The 19,269-nt window shown below is 38.3% G+C and overlaps 1 long non-coding RNA gene across 2 annotated transcripts in view; it reads right to left on the bottom strand.

The window, feature by feature from the left end:
- Nucleotides 1-19,269, bottom strand: part of LOC311612207 — a 794,730-nt gene that overhangs the window by 193,287 nt on the left and 582,174 nt on the right. For both annotated transcript variants that reach the window (XR_014793249.1, XR_014793250.1), the window contains exon 2: nucleotides 8,660-8,734. This is a non-coding gene — a long non-coding RNA (uncharacterized lncRNA). The remainder of the gene's footprint in view (nucleotides 1-8,659; nucleotides 8,735-19,269) is intronic.

Raw genomic sequence — 19,269 nt, 5'->3', positions numbered from 1 at the left:
AAAGCTTGCATACTCAGTGGCTTACAATAAGCACTGGAATTTCTTACTCAAATATCCACTTCAGTCTATGGATCTGAAGTGATCTTAGCTCTACATGCCTCCAGATCCTTCTTGGATCTAGGATTACCTCAAGCCTACTCTTTTCAGGGAAGATCACATGAATGCAAGGAGCCAAAGCAAACACATTCTTGACCTTTACTGTAGTCATGGCCACTTACATTCCATTAGCTAAAGCAAGTCAGACATCAAAGCTCCACATTAATGGTGTGTGTGTGTGTGTATTCTGTTCCTCTTCTCATATACTGCAGATCACATGAACAAGTAAAGAAATGAGAATAACCCAACACTCATATAATTCAAAATAAAAAATGCAAGGGTAAAAAGAGGCATTTAGAGTAAATACAAAATGTTTTTTATCTTTCTTTGCTTAGTGACAACTTTCAACCTCATTTCAGAGAATGAACCGTCACTAAGATTTTAGACTCTCTCAGTCTGCATACCCTTTAGAAGGAATGTGTGTTCAAATGAGATATCAGCAGATAATCAATCAGTGACAAATAAACCAGGTACGTTCTTTTGCCAGTCTGACAGCAGATTGGAGTAATCTAAAATTCAGCATGACGAGTTCGGGGTTTACCTAATGAACGACGGCAGTTGGGATGTTGTGGGAAGGGCTCTAATTTTGAAACCAGACTGATCTGGTTCTGAATTTTGGCCCCTGATGATTGCCAGGTGTGAGCTGGTAAATTGCTTAGATTCTCTAAGCCTCACAGTCTAGTCTGTAAAAGGGTGCTAATATCATCCTTAATGTAGTCTGCTGATCTCTGAACAGGTATGTGAAATGCTCAATATAATATCTGATAGTTGACACTCTAGAAGTTGCCATTATCATTCTGGAAACATTTATCATATACCATAAGAAGTTTTGTAGACTTTCCTGGATGTCTTTTAAAGCAGAATTTCTTTTCTCTAAGACAGCTAAGATATAATTTCACTTGAAAATAGGATGATATCCTCCTGGGAACTCTTCAAAATCTATGATTCAATGATTCCAAAATTTATTCATTTCAGAAAACCATTTGCCACACTGCTGCATACTTTCAGATGTGCAAATAAAGGGATCCCAGCTGGTTGCTTTATTTTCAAATAACTACAAAGGAAACAGTAGAATTTTGGCTTCTTGGAATTTTCCTTTGAAAATTTTCACAACCATGTGTGGTTGGAATCTGGCATTTATCTTTTGCTTCCACTCTGGAAATTTATACAGCTCTCTAGCATTTGGTGTGGGTCACATAACTTTTCAATTCTCCATCCTAGCCTTCCACTTGCATAATTCCCTTCCAGTGTGTAAAACCCAGATACCATAATGTGTCTACAGAGCAAGACTTTAAGAATAGCAACAGCCCATGGAGTAGAAGAGTTCTCACAGCCAGATTACTCAGAAGTAATAAAGAAACAGAAACCTTACATAAGACATTGTTTTACGTGAATGGCCAAGCCTAAGTGTATAGGATATAATCAGTCAAATAAATTTTATAATAATTGATTTTGTAAGCATTATGACTATAATGATCATAGTCAGAAAAACATACCAATTTTCAAATGATCAGATGAGCCCTACCAATTTTTAAATTAATTTTTTGTTTTGTTTTGGGGACTTTCAAAACCAGCTGTTTAAGACCATCTAGGTGATGATGTAAGATGACATGGGACATTTATTCCTCACCCCCTCTGCCTTTCATTGCATCCAGGACAACTGCTCTGCCTATACTTTGAAAAAGAAAAGTGATCTTAAGAAAAAATTTATAAAGAAACTGAATCTCAGAATATTTTCTTTATTTTTTGGCTTAAAAGCACCTTCCTTTTTTTTCTGGTTCTTCTGCCTCTATTTGACTACAACTTTTTCAAAGCTGAATTTTATAATTCCATCTCCTTTTAGGGCCCTTAGCAACTTTTAAATTCCACAGTCTACTAGGTCTAGCTCTGATCCCCACTGTCTTACTGACATTGACACTTCCCTACCCAGAAAGATAGTACCTGCCTCTAACTTACAATTTTATCAGTCAAATATTACTTATTTTTAATATTTAATAAAGTGATATTTATTTTATTTGACTTGATTGATAAAGAGCATAATTTATAGAACTTTTTAGCTTCAACACTTTTATTCCTTCTTTCCTTCTCTTTTTTCCTTCCTTCTCTTTCTTTCCTTCCTTCTTTCCTCCATTCCTTCCATCTATCCTTCCAGTACCAGGCATTCTGCTATGAGCCAGAATACAGAAAACAAAGAACAGGAAAGCAGCAATTACAGCCTGTCGCCACTTGGGTCCAGGTCTGTCACTTACCAGTTGTGTCACCATGGCCAACCTCCTTGAATTTTCTGTCCTTCAGTTTTCTTATCTGCAAAATGGGAACAACAATAGTATCCTATGCCAGAGCTGTTTTGAGGGTTAAATAATGTATATGCTTAGAGAATTCATAGATTGTCCTGTAAACAGCGCTGGTCCTGCGCCCTCAGACCTCACTAGTTACCTGTCCTTGTCTTGGCCTTCACCAGAGTGACCACTCACCCTGATAAAACAGAGGGCAGTTCATATTGAAGAGTAGTCACAAACATGCAAAGCCCATTAAACGATAGGTTCACAACAATCTGGTTCTTTTTTTCTGTAGAATCTCTTTTCCTGATGGACTTTGAAGGTCAAAGGCAGATGTAATTCTGATTTCCAGGAGGTTACTTTTTGTAACATATTCTCTGTCAGAGGTAAAAATGTTATAGGTTTATAGGGCATTAACATCTTGCTTCACTTAATATGAGGACTTTTCAAAAAGGTTGATTGTTGCTTATGGGGCTCAGAGATGTGAACTGGGTGCTCACATGACTAGTCCTCATAAACTTCTTTGTCTTATGTTTATGCAGTCTTCCAACATAATGGCATAGTTTTTTAATAGTGATGGCTGAGGAGTATTCAGGTGTATGTTTTAGCAGAATTAAGATGGTATAAATTACTCATTAAGCTCTGACATCAGAATTTAAATGTATCACCATACTTATATACACTGTATAACAAACCATTATTTTATTCATTAACTTATTAATGAACAAACATTTATTACCATAGACTAGGCACTCATAGATATGAAAGATAGAATGTAGAAGACAGTCATGTGTTCATGAAACTGACCATCTAATTGAAAAGGTCAGAAATAATATTTACCAGCCATGATGTTAACACTAGTAGAGGTAAACGCAGGGCATTAATGAAGAACTGAGGAGAGGCCGAGAGAATGTGCACCCTTTATCGTGTTTTATGGTCCCTGGATTTTCCTCTTTGGTTTAGTGATACATAAATGTGCACAACATACTATAACACAGTTCAATATAGAAGTCTGAGTCTTGCTTTTCAAAATGAGGAAACGCATAAGAATTGGTTTCTCACATTTAAGGTAATTGAAAAAAGAATACATTGTCAATGAGTTATTATTTCTACTTTGTATGGAATAAAATATTTATTTTCCCTTAATTAACCATTTCTTTTGTCCTGCTGGTTTCATTGTTTTAATGCTGTGTAGATACAACCACAGATATCTGCAGTTCATAATCTGTAAAAGCTTTGAGGGGAGGTGTGCTTGGGACCTGTCTTAGAAAGAGGGTTTGTGACAAGTAGGGAGAAAAAGAGCTCTAGGATGGGAAAAGTCATCTCTTATTCACAATTTTATGAGGCATCAGAGTTCTTAAGTCACAAGAAACAACATGAATTATGTGATTTGCCTCTATTTTTCCCTTCTTGCCAATCCAATTTGATACGATTATGAAACTCTATTATTAATAAACATTGTAAGCCCTTTTATTTCAGAAGGTCATTTTAGTTACCCAATAAATGTTTCATGTAGGACTAAGTGAGATGACTTAAGAGCTCATTTTCCTTTGTCTAATACTATTAGTTAAGTAAGTCTAAAAATCTATTATCAGAATTTAATTCTTGATATTTAAAACTTTATGGTATAATCTTTGGACATTTATTCCCTATAGAAATCAAAGTCCTTTAATTTAACACTTCTGTATTAAAAGCCCATAAAATGAAATTCAGGGTAGAAAGTTTAAGAAAAGATGAGTCCCAGTTCTTGCAGCTTTCCATCTAGAAAATAATAGAAGATGAGCAATATCTATTATCCATATACCACCTGATAAGAGCAATGACTTACTCATCCACTAAAACAACATTACAACGACATCTGCCATGTCTGAGCACCATGTGAGATTCTGGGGACATAGCCATGAAGAAAGCGAGCAACATTACATGGCCTCACAGTTTGGAGGGGCCAACAGACACTCATCAGATACATTTTGAGCCTTTCCTGTGGGTCAGACACTCTAAAACCAAAGACAGAAGATCCTCCCTCAACAAGATGACAGTTTGTTCAAGAAGATGGACCATAAATTAAGCAATGACTAAGCGTCATGATCCGGCACTAATAGAGGTGTAGACAGCACGATACAGAAGGCCAAGGGTGGGGGGGGAGGCAAGGGAAGTGCATCCATCATCCCACTCACTAACCAGTTCCTCTTCTGTGTTTTATTACGTGCAGCATAAATAAGGGCAACATTTTGTAGCGCAGCTGACACCCATGCTTGATGAGCCACTTATTGCATGCTGAGTGCCACAGAGGACATGGGAATATAGAAGAAGGAATAATTAATTCTCTTTGGTGTTAGCAGGGAGAGCTTCATGAAGGATTGCTAGTGTTCCGGGAAAGAAGGATTCCACGCAGAGAGATCCCTGTGAACTAATTTATGGAAGCAGGAAAGGGGAGGTATTTAGCCAACAGTGAATAGTCCTAGATTTGGGGCTAGATTTGGAGTTAAAGAGGGTTAAGCCAGTGAAAGCCTTTGTTAAATGCTTTTTCAGGTCTTCCAAGTCTTGAGCAAACTTTGGTATGGGATAAAATAAAATGAAGAAGCCTAGTATTTGTGAGGAGGTGTTAGAGACACTCAGAAAAAACACACACACAAAAAAACCCCCCCCAAAAAACAAACAAAACACTGAAAAGGCAAAGCCCTGGGAATCAAGCAAAGTTTACCTCTAGCGGTTTCACAAAGGTGCTTCACCTTAGGTATAACGTGTGTATTCGTTGAATCCCTGCACTTTGTTGTGAATTTCAGTACAACCCACTCTCTGTAAAGCAGAGAGAGAAATACAGAATGTTGCATGACCACAGGGAAGGCAGATGTATTCCCCACCCACAGACCCTACGCAGTAGAACAAGTGCCCACACAGGGGCTGCAGGGGGCATACAAGTGGTTCTGACCTGAGATGAAGAAGCCTAGTACCTATGAGGAGGTATCAGAGACACTCAGAAAAAAACAAACAAAAAAACAAAACAAAAAACAACAAACAAAAAAACCCCCACACAAAACAAAACACAAAAAACAAATAAACAAAATACCGAAAAGGCAAAGCCCTGGGATCTGCTAGGGGCACGCTAAGGCCTGGAATCCATGGTGCATTTTCGGTCAAATCTTATTTCCTGTGGCTTGTATTAAATGGAGCTCCCCGGAGACAGGATCTGAGATGGAGAACTGCCTACAGGAGATTTGTACAGTAATTCTTTTGAAAGAAAGAGGAGCGAGGGAGAAAAAAGAGAAACGAACCTGTAACGCGGTTGCCCCGAGGCCTTGGTTGATTCTACTGGGAGCTTCGCAGCCCTTCACAGCAGCACTGAATTGAGTTGATGTGCCCCCGCCCCTTAATATAGGCACCCGTCAATCACAGGCTGCGGAGACCAGGTAAAACTCTGCAGGTGGGAGCGATTCCCAGTGATGGACACAGCCTGGTGCTGTCAACAACGTTTAATCCCATACTTAGAACAATAGGCTTCAATACTAGGATACATTTGTTTGGTATTTGATTAGTTTGCAAACTATAGCTAAAAGTCATTAAGTGCTTACCCTCTTATGAGTCACTGTGGTGAAGATGATCTCATTTAATTCTCCTAACAACCCTACGATGGAAGTAAAACCATTGTACCTAAAGTAAAGTACGTTTACTTTATGAAAGCTGAGGAAACGAAAGTATTTTTAGAATAACTGTCAAAGATCTATGAAGTGGCAGATAATTGATATATATGTTTCTATGTCTTTAGTGCCTATAAACTAATATCATGAGAAATATTATACACTACATTATTATGTATATATTTAGGGTGTCCCCCAAAAATGTATGCACAATTAACAGCTGATAACTCAATTTTCACTCCTTTTCAGGTTTAACTGGTTTGAAATAATGAGTGAAGCCAGACTAAGTTTTGAACAACAAAAAATTTACTCTAAAATTCCACTAGACTTTTTTTAAATACATTTTTTTTTTTTTTTTTTAATTTCAGAGAGGTTGGGAGAGGGAGAGAGACATAGAAACATCAATGATGAGAGAAAATCATTGATTGGTTGGCTCCTGCACGCCCCCTACTGGGGATCGAACCCAGGCATATGCCCTTGACCAGAATGGAGTCAAACCTGTGACCCTTCAGTCCTCAGGCCTACACTCTATCCATTGAGCCATGACAGCTAGAGCACCCACTAGACTTTTTTTAATGGGGATGCATAAAAGATAAGGTCTACAGTACAAAACTGGCAACAGTTGATGAATTGAGAGCCCACAAATACCGAACAAAATAATTCTTGATGTTTGTGATTACTCTGCTTCGCGTTATCTGCTGTGCCTGGACCAGAATAGTCATCATGTCATAAACAGGCATTGATAAAAAAAAAATTCTTCATTTGTGTAGATTCTTTTAAATGTTGAAAATGAAATGTATGTTAATAAACACTGACTTTAGAATCACTCAAAGTGTGTGTACATTTTTGGGGACACACTGTACATAGACAGACAGTGATGGAGTGGTTAACACATGAGCATGTATTGTGTTGTGTATGTGTGTCTGTGTTTGTGTATTATACATATAGTTGTGCATGAATAAATATGTACAACAGAGAAGATTGATCATCAGAAAAGTATGCAGCTACAGACAGTGAGGGTATATGTAACTAAAGATAATAAGCATCCAGCCTCACCTCCTTTGATTTGGAGTGATTTTATATATATGTAAATATATAAGTAAGTATATATTTATACATATATGTTTATATATATATAATTTATTTCAAAGAGGAGGGAGATGGAGAGAGCTGATAGAAATATCAGTAATGAGAATCATTGATCGGCTGCCTACTGCATACCCCCCACTGGGGATTAAGTCTGCAACCTGGGCATGTGCCCTGACCAGGAATTGAACTGTGACCTCCTCCTGGTTCATAGGTCAATGCTCAACCACTGAGTCAAACCTGCTGGGCTGGAGTGATATATTTGAAAATAATCTACTATGTGCCAAACACCATGCTCAATTCTCTAGAGCAGTGTGAACGAACTTGACTTTCTTGGGTATCCCAAAGTACAGACAACTGTGCTTTCATTTCTAGGTCCCTCACTCAGCTACCATGCTAATCATTCTTCTACACTTTCTGGTTTCTAACACTTAGTAGAAACGTTTCATCCACTGTGGTCTCCTACATGTTTCATCCTTTTGACTTGCTATACTTTTTACTTCTTCAATGTAATTTTGTAATAACTTCAGGATGAATAGTAGATAAATACATCTTTTTCTCACAAAGCATCCTCTCTCAATAGGCTAGGACAAGCACTTTGAAGTGATTAAGAAGTCGATGTGTCTGGAGTTTGTGTGAATGATACCATGTTCTCCAGAGCCCAGGACCATATTGTTAAGGAGACAGCTGCACTGCCAATGATGGGATGGCAGCTCTGGTTCCCATTTTCTTTTCTTTCTTTCTTCTTCTTCTTCTTTTTTTTTTTAACGGAAGTGTCAGGATCAATGGGGCCAGTTTTGCATCAGAGTTTGATGGACTACTGTTAACGTCTGACCCAATTTTGACAACAGTACAAGAAACTCTAGAATAGAGACATGCCAAAAGTTCCACAGAAAAAATTCAGTTGAGTTTTTACGTTTTCTGTAACTTCCTCAGTTAAGTACTTTTGCAGACACTCCCCCCAATTCCCTCCTCCCCACCCCCTGTGAAAATGAAAAGAACTTAATGTTCTTCCATATGGTTCAAGTTGAAAGTTTTAGTGCTAGCCCTCTCTCTCTCGGCCCTCTTTGAAAAAACAAAGAGCCTCAAACATTGTACTGGGGCTGAACTTCAGATATTTTCTTTCCAAAATTAGGACTCAAGGTTGTTTCCAAAGAGCACTCCTCTGGTTGAATTTATGGCCTTTCGTGCCCTGGACTGTTCCCTTCTGAGGCCGGGCTCTGCCCAGCGCTCTGATCTTCCCGTGGTTGCCTATGAGATCTGAAAGGGACAGGGCTCCAGTAGAGCCTGGAGAGTGTGCCTGTCGTCAAGGGATACCACCTCAGGCAGAAAAACTGGGGGGAAAAGACCATGTCAGTTTCTACTTCCAAGAAAAGCAGTTGCTATTTTGATATCAGTAATGTCCCTTCAGTTCAAAGTCACCAGCTATCAAAACAAGTTGCAGTCCACAGCAGACTGATTCCTTTCCATTACGGAGAAGCAGATCCCAGTGTAATTGAGTCTAAATAAAAAGATATTTATAGAGAAAACTCAGTTCTTGAGGAGCAAGGAGAAATCAACATGTTCAGGCAAAAAAAAAAAAAAAAAAAAAAAAAAAAAAAAAAAAAAAAAAAAAAAAAAAAAAAAAAAGGCAACCTATACAGTTTATATCCATTGGATTAAGAAATCACTGGGGAAATTATCTTAGAAGAAAACGATGTTCTGAAAGATGATCTGCCAAAGAGATAGGGTAAATCATCTATCAAAGCAATCATCTATCAAAACAAAATACAGAATCCATCCTGCTCCTGCCCATGTGTTAACTGCTCAGAACAGCTCTGCTCTGCTCTGCTCTGCTCTGCACTCGGTATGAGGTTTGAACAGGAAGTATTATTGTCTGGCATCAGAGCCAAGGCAGGATCCAGCTTGAACCTCCAAGTCATTTCACAAGGAAGTATGAAATTGCAGAGCAATGTGGGTGGGCAACAGGCTTGACCTGACTCTCATTTACTGAATCAACACAGACTCCAGTAGTTGTACTTCTGAGAACTTCAGCAGGGGCATTGCCAACGTATAGCACTTGGGGGGTGGGGGTTGGATCCCATCATAAATCTCCATGCACTCCCCCTTCCAGTCACCCCTAATACACGTATCATCTAAGCAACCTAAGAGAGATCAAGTGTGCTTGCTACAGTGTAGCTTCAAGACAAATCAATTAGCCATCACTTCCAGAAATCTTTGAAGTGCAAGGTCCTTCCTATAGGGAGTTTCTGGAGCTGCCACCCAACTACATTTTAGTCCAAATCCTGAGATTATATGCAACGTTGGCTTTTGCTGGAACAGGGCAGGAGAGGCCCCCTTGCTCCTCAGTCCTCTTGTATTCCCGTTACAGTTGCTGGCAGCTGGAGCAGGTAAAGAAAACCATATTGTTTGTGTAGTATAAAAGATGACTTCTTAAAGATGTGCGGACAGCAAAATCCATGCTTGAGCGATTGTGAAAACAAGAAAAACCTGAAACCGATTAGGGATCTATTTATACACGTAAAAAAGTGGACTATGATTTCTTATTGTATGGACTGGACAGCTCTCAAGTTTTTTTCTTCCCAAGCTTCTTGGCAGGGAGGGACATATTCTGGAGAGGAAACCACAGGGGCAGGTTTTGCGAGTTGTCTGAAGTGGACACATATGGACCAAGCATGCCCACATTAGGTCAGGTTCACTTTTTGAGAATGTATTGGCTAGCAAACAAGAAAGAAGAATACAACACAATTTTTCATCCCACTGCATTCCTACATTGAAAATTATGGGCAACCAGTAACCTGTGGTCACTGTAACCAGTGAAAATTCAATATTTATAAAATAACTATACTCTAAGCCTATGGATTTTCAGCCAATGTTGGAATTAGGGAACATGTGAACACAATTCTCTTGAATGTTGATATTTGCAATCACATAAGAGCACTTATTATCTGACCTAAACATGTGGAAGATACTCTGCTGGGTACCACGTAACACGGGGGTGGGGATGTCTGGCCTGAGAGTTGCATAAGGCCCCCAAAATCATTTGGTCTGGCCCTGCCAAGGTACTGGGGGTGAGTTACTTAAATGTTTGACCAAGGACAGCAGGCTAATTTTTAAGTTGGTAATTTTGTATGACCTGTGCATGATGTTATAAACATCCAAATGGCCATTGGCAAAAAAAAAGGTTCCCCATCCCTGGCTTAAAGCATGTTCAACAGAAGCGTGGTATTGAAGGTGGGAAAGAATCTTAAACCCCATTGGGTCTAATGGCCATGTCTGCCCTCGTGAGACTTGAAGTCTTATTCAGAGTATATCTCCCCTAACACAGTGATAGGCACTTTTACCAATAAAACACCAGAAATAAAAATAAAATTTGTACAAGCAATTGGGATAGTATTTTTGATGTGGACAAGTCATAAAGGTATCAAGAAAAATACATGATCAGAGGGAGTAAATAATCAGAATTTGTTTTCTTAGCCACTCAAAATATTCTTTCTCTACCCAAAATGTTATAATACAATAGTTTCATAGCTTTATGTCCACATAGCAGGTGGATTTTTTTAAAGTACAACTATGTCTGTTGAGCTACATTTTATAAGCTATCAATTAAGCGGACAAAACTGGCCCGGTGTAGCTGGAGGGCTTTGGTGTATGAGGCATTGTCTGCTTACTAAGCCTTGTCTGTACTTTCAATATAAACTGCTGAGTGGACATTGCCTCTTACAGGACATAGAAGTTGACCAAAAAGACACCAGAGATAAAATGAACAACAATTCTTGTGCGAATCATGCAATTCTCTGATGCTTGAGATAACATTAAAGAAATCAGTTGAAGGCAAGAATAGAACTGACAGAGAGGGGTATATAGTCTTAAAAAGAGTTAGGTCAGCTCAGGAGGCGCTCATGATATTCTTGAAGGTGGACCTTATGATGTAAACATTGAAGAGAACTTTACTTGGAAGAAGACAAGATGAAAAAACATTAGATTCCAAATGCAAATGGAACACCACCACCACCCCACCCCCCCCCCACCGCAAAAAAAAAAAAAAAAAAATTAAAACAAAGGGAGACTCAGGGAAGTCCCTTAATCGAGACATCTTGGCTCTCCCAATCCATAAACCATTTTGCCCCAGGGGATAGTTCCAACTGTAAATTTTATGAAGAGACCCTATGATCTGGCACCATAAGTTGGCAGACAATTGAACCCACTCCCAGGACCTTAACCTTCTTTGCCAGGGAAGTCATCATCTGAATGGGAAAAACCATTGCAAAACTTTCTCTTCATCTAACAAGAATGACTCATTGTAGATGCATCACAAGGAAGTGCTTTGTTCCAGACACAGTTCCTAGAAATAGTGGGGCATTCCAGTCCAATAGATGAAAACCTGCCTCACAAGAACCAAAGCAGTGTGTTTGCATCACTTGTCTGTGAATTCAAATTGCCTGCTTTCAAAAAGACAAGAAGGAGATGGGGCTTCCAAAGGAATGGATAACCCCAAAGTCTCTGGGGATTGCCTAGACTGCAGAATAGTTACAGCAAAATTTCAATCCCAAGAGATATCTTTCTTATCAATCTTGGACTGGCTCTTTGCCACTGCTCCCATTTGTTAAATGAAAGCACATTTTGTCAGGCTAAACAAAGTTCAGATGGACATTTAAATCTATTGTGCAATGATGACAACCTAAAAATTTTAATGCAACTTTTAGATTAATTATACAGTTATGGATATAAAACATGTTAGTAAATCTTAAAATTTTAAAATAAAATTACTACTTAAAATTTCTAACTAAAAAAAAAAAAAAATGCACGGTAGATAGCCTGGCCTGCATGGCTCAGTGGTTGAGTATCAACCTACGAACCAGGAGGCCATGGTTAGAGCCCTCCTGATGCAGTCTTGCAGGTCTCTCTGTGTGCCTACATGGCACTTTTCCAAGTATGATTAGGCATTTATATAAATAGTAGTTCAGGGCACACTCTCCTTACTGTACTGTAAGCTCTATCTGTACTGCTCACAGTTTTCCATTTCCTAACACCATGCCTGGTGCAGGTAGGACACTCTCAATCATTGTGCCGAACAAGCAAACAGAAGTGCAGCTAGCTAGACAGTATTAGGCACCTTATCAATATTGAATTGGATATTGCCTCAATTCACCCTATGAGGCCTTTTCGCAAGGAGGATTTTGAGGAATAATGGGGAGAATTTCAGTCCCAGGGACAGTTCTGTGGAGGAAAACAAGCTTTCTCAGCATGTGGATGGAACTGTTGCTTGTGTCCAATAACAACACAGACCCTTCCTCCTAAATGTGGTCTTAGATTAAAGGATGCTCACAGAATTTACTCTATTCCAGACCATGATAATTTGCCCTCACGTTTGTATATTAGTAACCAAATGGAGTAATGGCGGCATGCTATAGGAAATGAAAAGTTTACAATTAACCCCTTTTGCTCCTAAAAATTCAGAATGCCTTTGGTTCAATTCAAGTGGAAATTGTAACTACAGATATAAACTCATTTGAGTGCAGGGCAACCAATGATGGAAAGTGGCTGAGCTCCTGCAGCTTCCTGGGGCCTGGCACTGAGTACCCTGCGGGCCAGTTGCAGCTGGGAGGAGCAGATGCGGCTCTCAGAAAGGTCATCCACGCCTCCGGTGGGTGGGTGCTCTGTTAAGAGAGTCTGGAGAATGTGGCATTTAAGGTGTAGATTCAGAAACTAGACCGAGTGAGTTCAAAGCCCATACCTGTCACCTACTATTTTGTTTTCTTCTGGGCAAGTTACTTCAACTCTCTGTACCTTGTTATTCTTCTCTCTAAGACAGAGATGATGGTAGTGCCCACTATGTAAGGTTATTGAGAAGATTAAAGGAGTTAATGCAGGCAAAGTGTGTAAAAGAGTTTTTAGAGTAAATGTTCCCTGAGTAGTGTTTTATTCTTATATGAACACACTCTTAGAACATATTTTGGGAAAAGCATCCTCCTAAATAAAAGTCTTTTTATTGATTTTTTTACAGAGAGGAAGGAAGAGGGATAGAGAGTTAGAAACGTCAATCAGCTGCCTCCTGCATACTCCCTACTGGGTATGTGCCCATAACCGAGGTACATGCTTTTGATCGGAATCAAACCTGGGACCTTTGAGTCTGCAGGCCAATGCTCTATCCACTGACCCAAACCAGTTAGGGCTAAAAGTCATTTTTAAGAGATTATCTTAAATTGGGTTCAGAATATTAGCATCTTTTGGGAGAAAAGATAGAAGGAACACAGTTAAGAATCCGTAATTATTTTTCCCAGATGTCAATCAAAGTTTATGAATTCCTAAGAGATTTGGTGGAAACTCGTTTACTTTCTAGGGCTTCCATCATGTTCCTAGATTAGGTTTCAAGGATTGAAATGAGTTGCTTTTTTGAGTTAATTAATTGTAATAAAGATTTATTGAGAATCTCTTAGGATCAGAATGCAATTGAAAAGTTTCCTTGGCAGGAATACCGCCAAAGTGAGGGAACTGTAAAATGTCCTTTCCTGTTTCTCAGTTAGGAAGGGTGGTTGGATATGAACTCAGGTGCTCATAAGTATATCCTCATGAATCAGAAATTATATTTACTAAGTGTTAATTTGTTGTAAAATTAATAATGGCATATATGGGTGATATGTATCCTTTCATGGGTTTTATAAAAGAAAGGAAATTATAATGGTAAAACCATACAGCATAAAAGCAAAAGATGCCTTTGCCTCTCTTCTATGTATAAACTAAAAAATATATTTCCTAAGATTCATACGGTGAATAAAAGTTATATAGATATTTTCAATGAATCTAGCTCTATATTAAATAATTTTAGAAGACTGAGAGGAACAATGGTTTAATGCTAGTGTGGCTTTCTACTGTTTTCCTTTTGTTTCTCTTAAACTTTCTGCAATTGTGTGTGCTGGGATTTTAGGATGTGAGAAATGGGATGGTTGATCTAGAATAATTTCTCAATAATAAAATTCTGCTTTTTGGAGGCCTACTTTTTCCTGTTCTGTTGTTTTTATTGCCACCAAACACATCTTCCCTGAAGGTTAAAGAATAGATATGAATTTTAAAAATGGGATACACATTTAAAAAATATATTTGTATTGATTTCTGAGAGGAAGGGAGAGAGAAAGAGAGATAGAAACATCAATGATGAAAGATAATCATTAATTGGCTGTCTCCTGCCCACCCCACACTGGGAATCAAGCTCATAAACTGGGCATGTGCCCTGACTGGGAATCAAACCATAACCTCCTGGTTCATAGGTCAACATTCAACCACTGAGCCACACTGGCTGAGCAGGACAAATATTTTTGAAAGAGAATAGACTCAAAGAAGAATTAATTCTTAGACTATTTCTACTACTGTTAGTATACAATTAACATGATCTTGACCAGGAAGCATGAATGAACTAGAGTGCATGAAAATTCTGATGACTGACAAGTCAAGGTCTATAGCTCCTGAGTGGAGGGTCCTGGTGCAAATTACAAAGTATTGTTGACTTTTAGGGGCCATGAAATAGCTAAAGAAAGATACAGATTTGTTTGGCAGTAGAATCTTAGGAAATATTTTTTTTTAGTTTATACATAGAAGAGAGGCAAAGGCATCTTTTGCTTAATTGCAATAAATATTCAAAATTAGGCTCACAGCAGAAAGAGATAAACCTCTTCTTCTTGCCAGTGGCCTTACCATGATTTCAATGGTGCTTGTCCTAAAAGATACCATTCTGTTTGTTATTTTTCAGCTGTCTATATTTGGACACTCAAATGAACACTTTGGTCATTTGGTTCCTCTCCAAGGCATAGATAGATAGATAGATGATAGATAGATAGATTTTTAATTCAAAGAAAGAAAGAAACATATTTGTCTTGTTTAATCCATTAGTTTACAAATGGAGGGTGTAACTTTTCCCAAGCAATGGTATCTCTTGCCAAGAACAAACAGAACCCCATAAAAACAATTTGCCAAAAAAAAAAAAAATAGGCATGTGTTGATCCTAGAAGACACTTTGCACTTGCCAGTGAGACTAGTGGGAAGGGTCATAAAGTTAAATTCTTAAATTCTGTGGGCCCCATATATTTCCTCCACAAAAGCATGTCACAAGTTCTTTATATTGTGGCACATGGAAATTCATCATTCTCTCACATTTTTTACATGCCCACATGGCTTTGACCCTGTGTTCACAGCTGGTTGATGGTAGAAGTGTGAGGTGGGATGAAGCACAGAATCATGAACGTGATGTTTGGGAGTCCTGCAGGCTATTTCAAGGGGGTGGGGGGGATTCCGCCCTTTCATGGAGGGAGTAACATGCATATATTTGAAAGAGAAGAATTGGTGAGCACTGTCTTTGGAGACTACATCCATATTCTCGATGGCAATGCACCAGATATTTATCAGATCTTTATGTCATGAAAGAAAGAATAGACTTTGAATGATAGCTAAAAGCCTCTGACAGAAGGTACTTTCATTAGATTTAAACCATTGTCCCTAAAATATTCCCGTTTATTCAGAAATTATAAATCATTAAATAAGTTTTACATTTTAAATATATTATTTTTTTGAGAATTGGTGAAACTTACCATTTTTTCCCCATCTTACGTGAAAAAAATTTATGGCTCTATGCATTCTTGTAAGAATCAATACTTGCAGAAGTTATCACTATTATTTTTTAATCTATTTCTACATTTTCCATACTGAAATGTTTCCCCGACTATAATCCCTTTCTTTTTGTTATAGAAATGTTTTAAAATTCTGTTATTTTTATATTGATAGGATGTCTATGACATATAAATCTCTAGTTGGCTTCATCCTCAATATTCATAAATTTATGGGCTCTAGAGATTAGGATGGGGTTAACATTTGAGATTAGGATGGAGTAAGTCAAAACTCTGAGGTCAGATCAGTCTAATTTCTGCACAATTTTTGGGAAGACTGTCGCCTAAATTTGGCTCACTAGTAATCTTATTTCTAAACAATAATTAAAAGAATGAGTTGGTTTTCTTATTTTTGTTGGCAGGCTGACAGACTAGCATTGCATTCAGCATCCAATTGATTCTAAGTCTCTGTACCACTTAAACTTCAGGGAAATTTTATTGTCCAGCAATTAAACTTTGATGAGTTTGTGTGTTTTTTTTTTTCAGTCTGATCTCATTCATTGTTTTAATTATGCCTTATTGTGTTCTAATGTGTTCATTTTTAATAAAAAATGATGAGGTTGTTCTTGTTTAATTTTAAAGCTGTTTATCTCAGATATTGTCTATTAAACTGTTAAGACAATGTTTGCCATATTTGTAAAAAAGATGTGATTTAGCAATAGTATTATGTTAACAAAGAAACCAAAAAATAAGCACAGAAGTTTATGAATCTGCCAACAGTGGTTTTTCTACCTGCAGTGGGATGTGAAACTTCATCATTCTCTCACATTTATTACATGCCCACATGGCTTTGACCCTGAGTTCACAGCTGGTTGATGGTAGAAGTGTGAGGTGGGATGAAGCACAGAATCATAAACATTGTGTCTGGGAGTCCTGCAGGCTATTTCCTGTTCTTCCCTTCCTGTAACCTGCAACCTTGGATGCCTGTCTCATAACTTCTTAGTCTAGAGTTCACCATTTATAAAACGAGTTTAACCCCACACACTTGCCCCATCATGTTGACCTGGAATGAATAATGACAACCGGGAATACTTAACAGCCCTGGCCACTCTGCTGTAACCCTCTCCATTCAGGCGCTTTGGTGGGCAGCAAACACTGGAATTCTGATGTCCTCCTGTGTCCTGATCTACTGGACGCTGGATTCCCTCTTGCTCCTCTCAACTCCCTTAAGCCACCAAAATTTGCTAGAACCTCCTAGCACATCCACAGTGTAATTACTACTCTGGGAAGCACTTAAAATCATGCTAAAGGTCAAAAGGTCATCACAGTTCCTTTTGTTGCTATCTCTGATAGCCCCCACCTTGGCCCACCAGCATGTTAGTTGCTTTTCTCCAGATCAGGTGCCTGCATTTGTATTCTAATTCATCAGGAGAGCTAGTCAAGCCAGCGGGGCAGGTGGTACTCCCCATCAGGATGGGGACTCTTGGGCTGTTGTAAGGGCAGCACTACTCCCTAATTCGTTGTATAGGTCTAATCTTGCATGTAAGAATCAATGTCCAAAACTGAGACCATAATATGCTTCAAAAGTTAGATTATAAAACCACTTTGCAATGTTGGTTCAACACTCTTTTGGATGAAGTACACTCTTCCCTTCTGAGCATCTAAAGTTTACTTATTACTGTTGTGAAAACTAAAATAGATTTACTGCTGTGATTGCCAATTATATTACTTCCACGACCTCAAGATCTAAAATGTTATTTTCTAAATCTCTGGTGGTACAAGTACTAGGCAACTGGCTAGCGTCCACTCTTCCCAGATTCTTAAAATCTCCCATGGCCAAGGTAGTCCTCCAGTAAAGGAGTACTTTCAAGATTTTAATCAAATCTAAAGGAAGGGGAGGAGTCAGACAAAGTTAATGAGATGAGCCTCCCACCTCGCCCCAGGGCATACCCAGGAGGTTGCCGGAGGAAACAACTCAGAACTGAATGGATTTACACAAGTAGCCCTGAGCCATGGTGTCATAGACCATGCAGTGTCCCCAGTTGTCATTCATGGGTCAGGAGAGGGAACACTAGATGGCATGGCTTGGGTGGGCTATTCTGCCTATGGTAGGACCACCTGGGTTTCATGCAGATATAGTCTTGCTGAGGAGCAGGCACAGAAAGCTGTCCTCTGTTTATGGCACTAAGTGATAGTGCTCATAAGCTGCCCAGTATATTTTAGGGTTTTTTGGCATAACTCATGTTTATATTAGTTTTTGGAAGAAAACTGGCTTTTACTTTGTTATCTTTCCAATGCCAAGTTTGAATAGAAAATGAACATTACATCAGTTTGTTTCTTGGTCCTTGGGAAAAATTCTAGCCAGAATGGACAAATTCAACCAGGGTGCCAAGGGAAGAGACAGAAGATGTCTGTTAAAAAGTGTGGCATCGAGTTTTAGACATTTTGTTTGGGATATGGTGTTGCCTCCACCCCAATTCTGGACCTCCCTCCCCCAACACACACTTAAACATTTTAAGTTAAAATCTATTGAGTATACACAAGATAAAGATTTGTGTAAGCATATTCTTATTCCGAATATTTGGCAAGAATTTAATTATTCTGTAACAATCTGCCAATTAGTCCTGATTATACTGATTGAAAAAGTCTCATGAGAAAAGCAGTATCTAAAATGTGGGTTTGCAGGAATGCTTTATTACATTTATTTCCAGGATTGCACTTAACTAATTGTATCACTTATTTATTTCAGTGAAATATGAAGAACTTGTGGCTCAATAGGCCTGGAGATCAAAAATATTGTACAATATCATATTCTTCCTCTGGTAGTCCAATGAAACCAAAGACCATATGTTCAGATATTCTGTGACATGATTACCATTATGTTGTTTTGCCATAATGTGAGAAATTTTGTCATTTTTGGTTTGGGAACAATGATCACAACAAAAGACAAGTTAGTGTGTTAGATTTTTCAATATAAAAATATTTATTTGCATTTTTTCTAGTTTAGCAGTTAGTATGTATCTACTGACTTGGTTAATTACTGAAATCAGGCCTTTAAACCTTATTAACATACCTAAAATAGGGCAACAACACTAGTGTACATCAACAGATGAATGGATAAAAATGATGAGAGATCTATGTATCAATATTATTCAGCCAGGAGAAAGAAGGGAAACTTGCCACTTGCAACAATATGGATAAAACTGGAAGGCATTATACCAAAGGAAATAAAGCAGAGAGAGAAAGAGAAGCACTGCCTCACGGTATAATTTATTTGTGAAATCTTTAAAAATATCAAACTCATAGGAACAGAGTAGAAAAGTGGTTGCCAGGGGCTGGCTGGGGTGGGATTCAGTGGGAGAACTAGGGAGAGATTGGTAAAATGATAAAGACATTCAGCTATAACATGAATCAAGTCTGAGGACCTCATATCAAGTGTGGTGACTATTCTTGATAACACTGTATTATGTAATTGAAATTTGCTAAGAGGGACAATGTGAGTGTTCTCACTAAAAATAAATAAATACATAAATATAAATATGTAAAATGATGTATGTATTAATTAAGATGACA

Source organism: Pipistrellus hanaki (assembly GCF_964339955.1).
Source record: "Pipistrellus hanaki genome assembly, chromosome: 17".
In the NCBI taxonomy this organism is placed as follows: Eukaryota; Metazoa; Chordata; class Mammalia; order Chiroptera; family Vespertilionidae; genus Pipistrellus; species Pipistrellus hanaki.
This window is presented reverse-complemented; position numbering and strand designations above follow the sequence as displayed.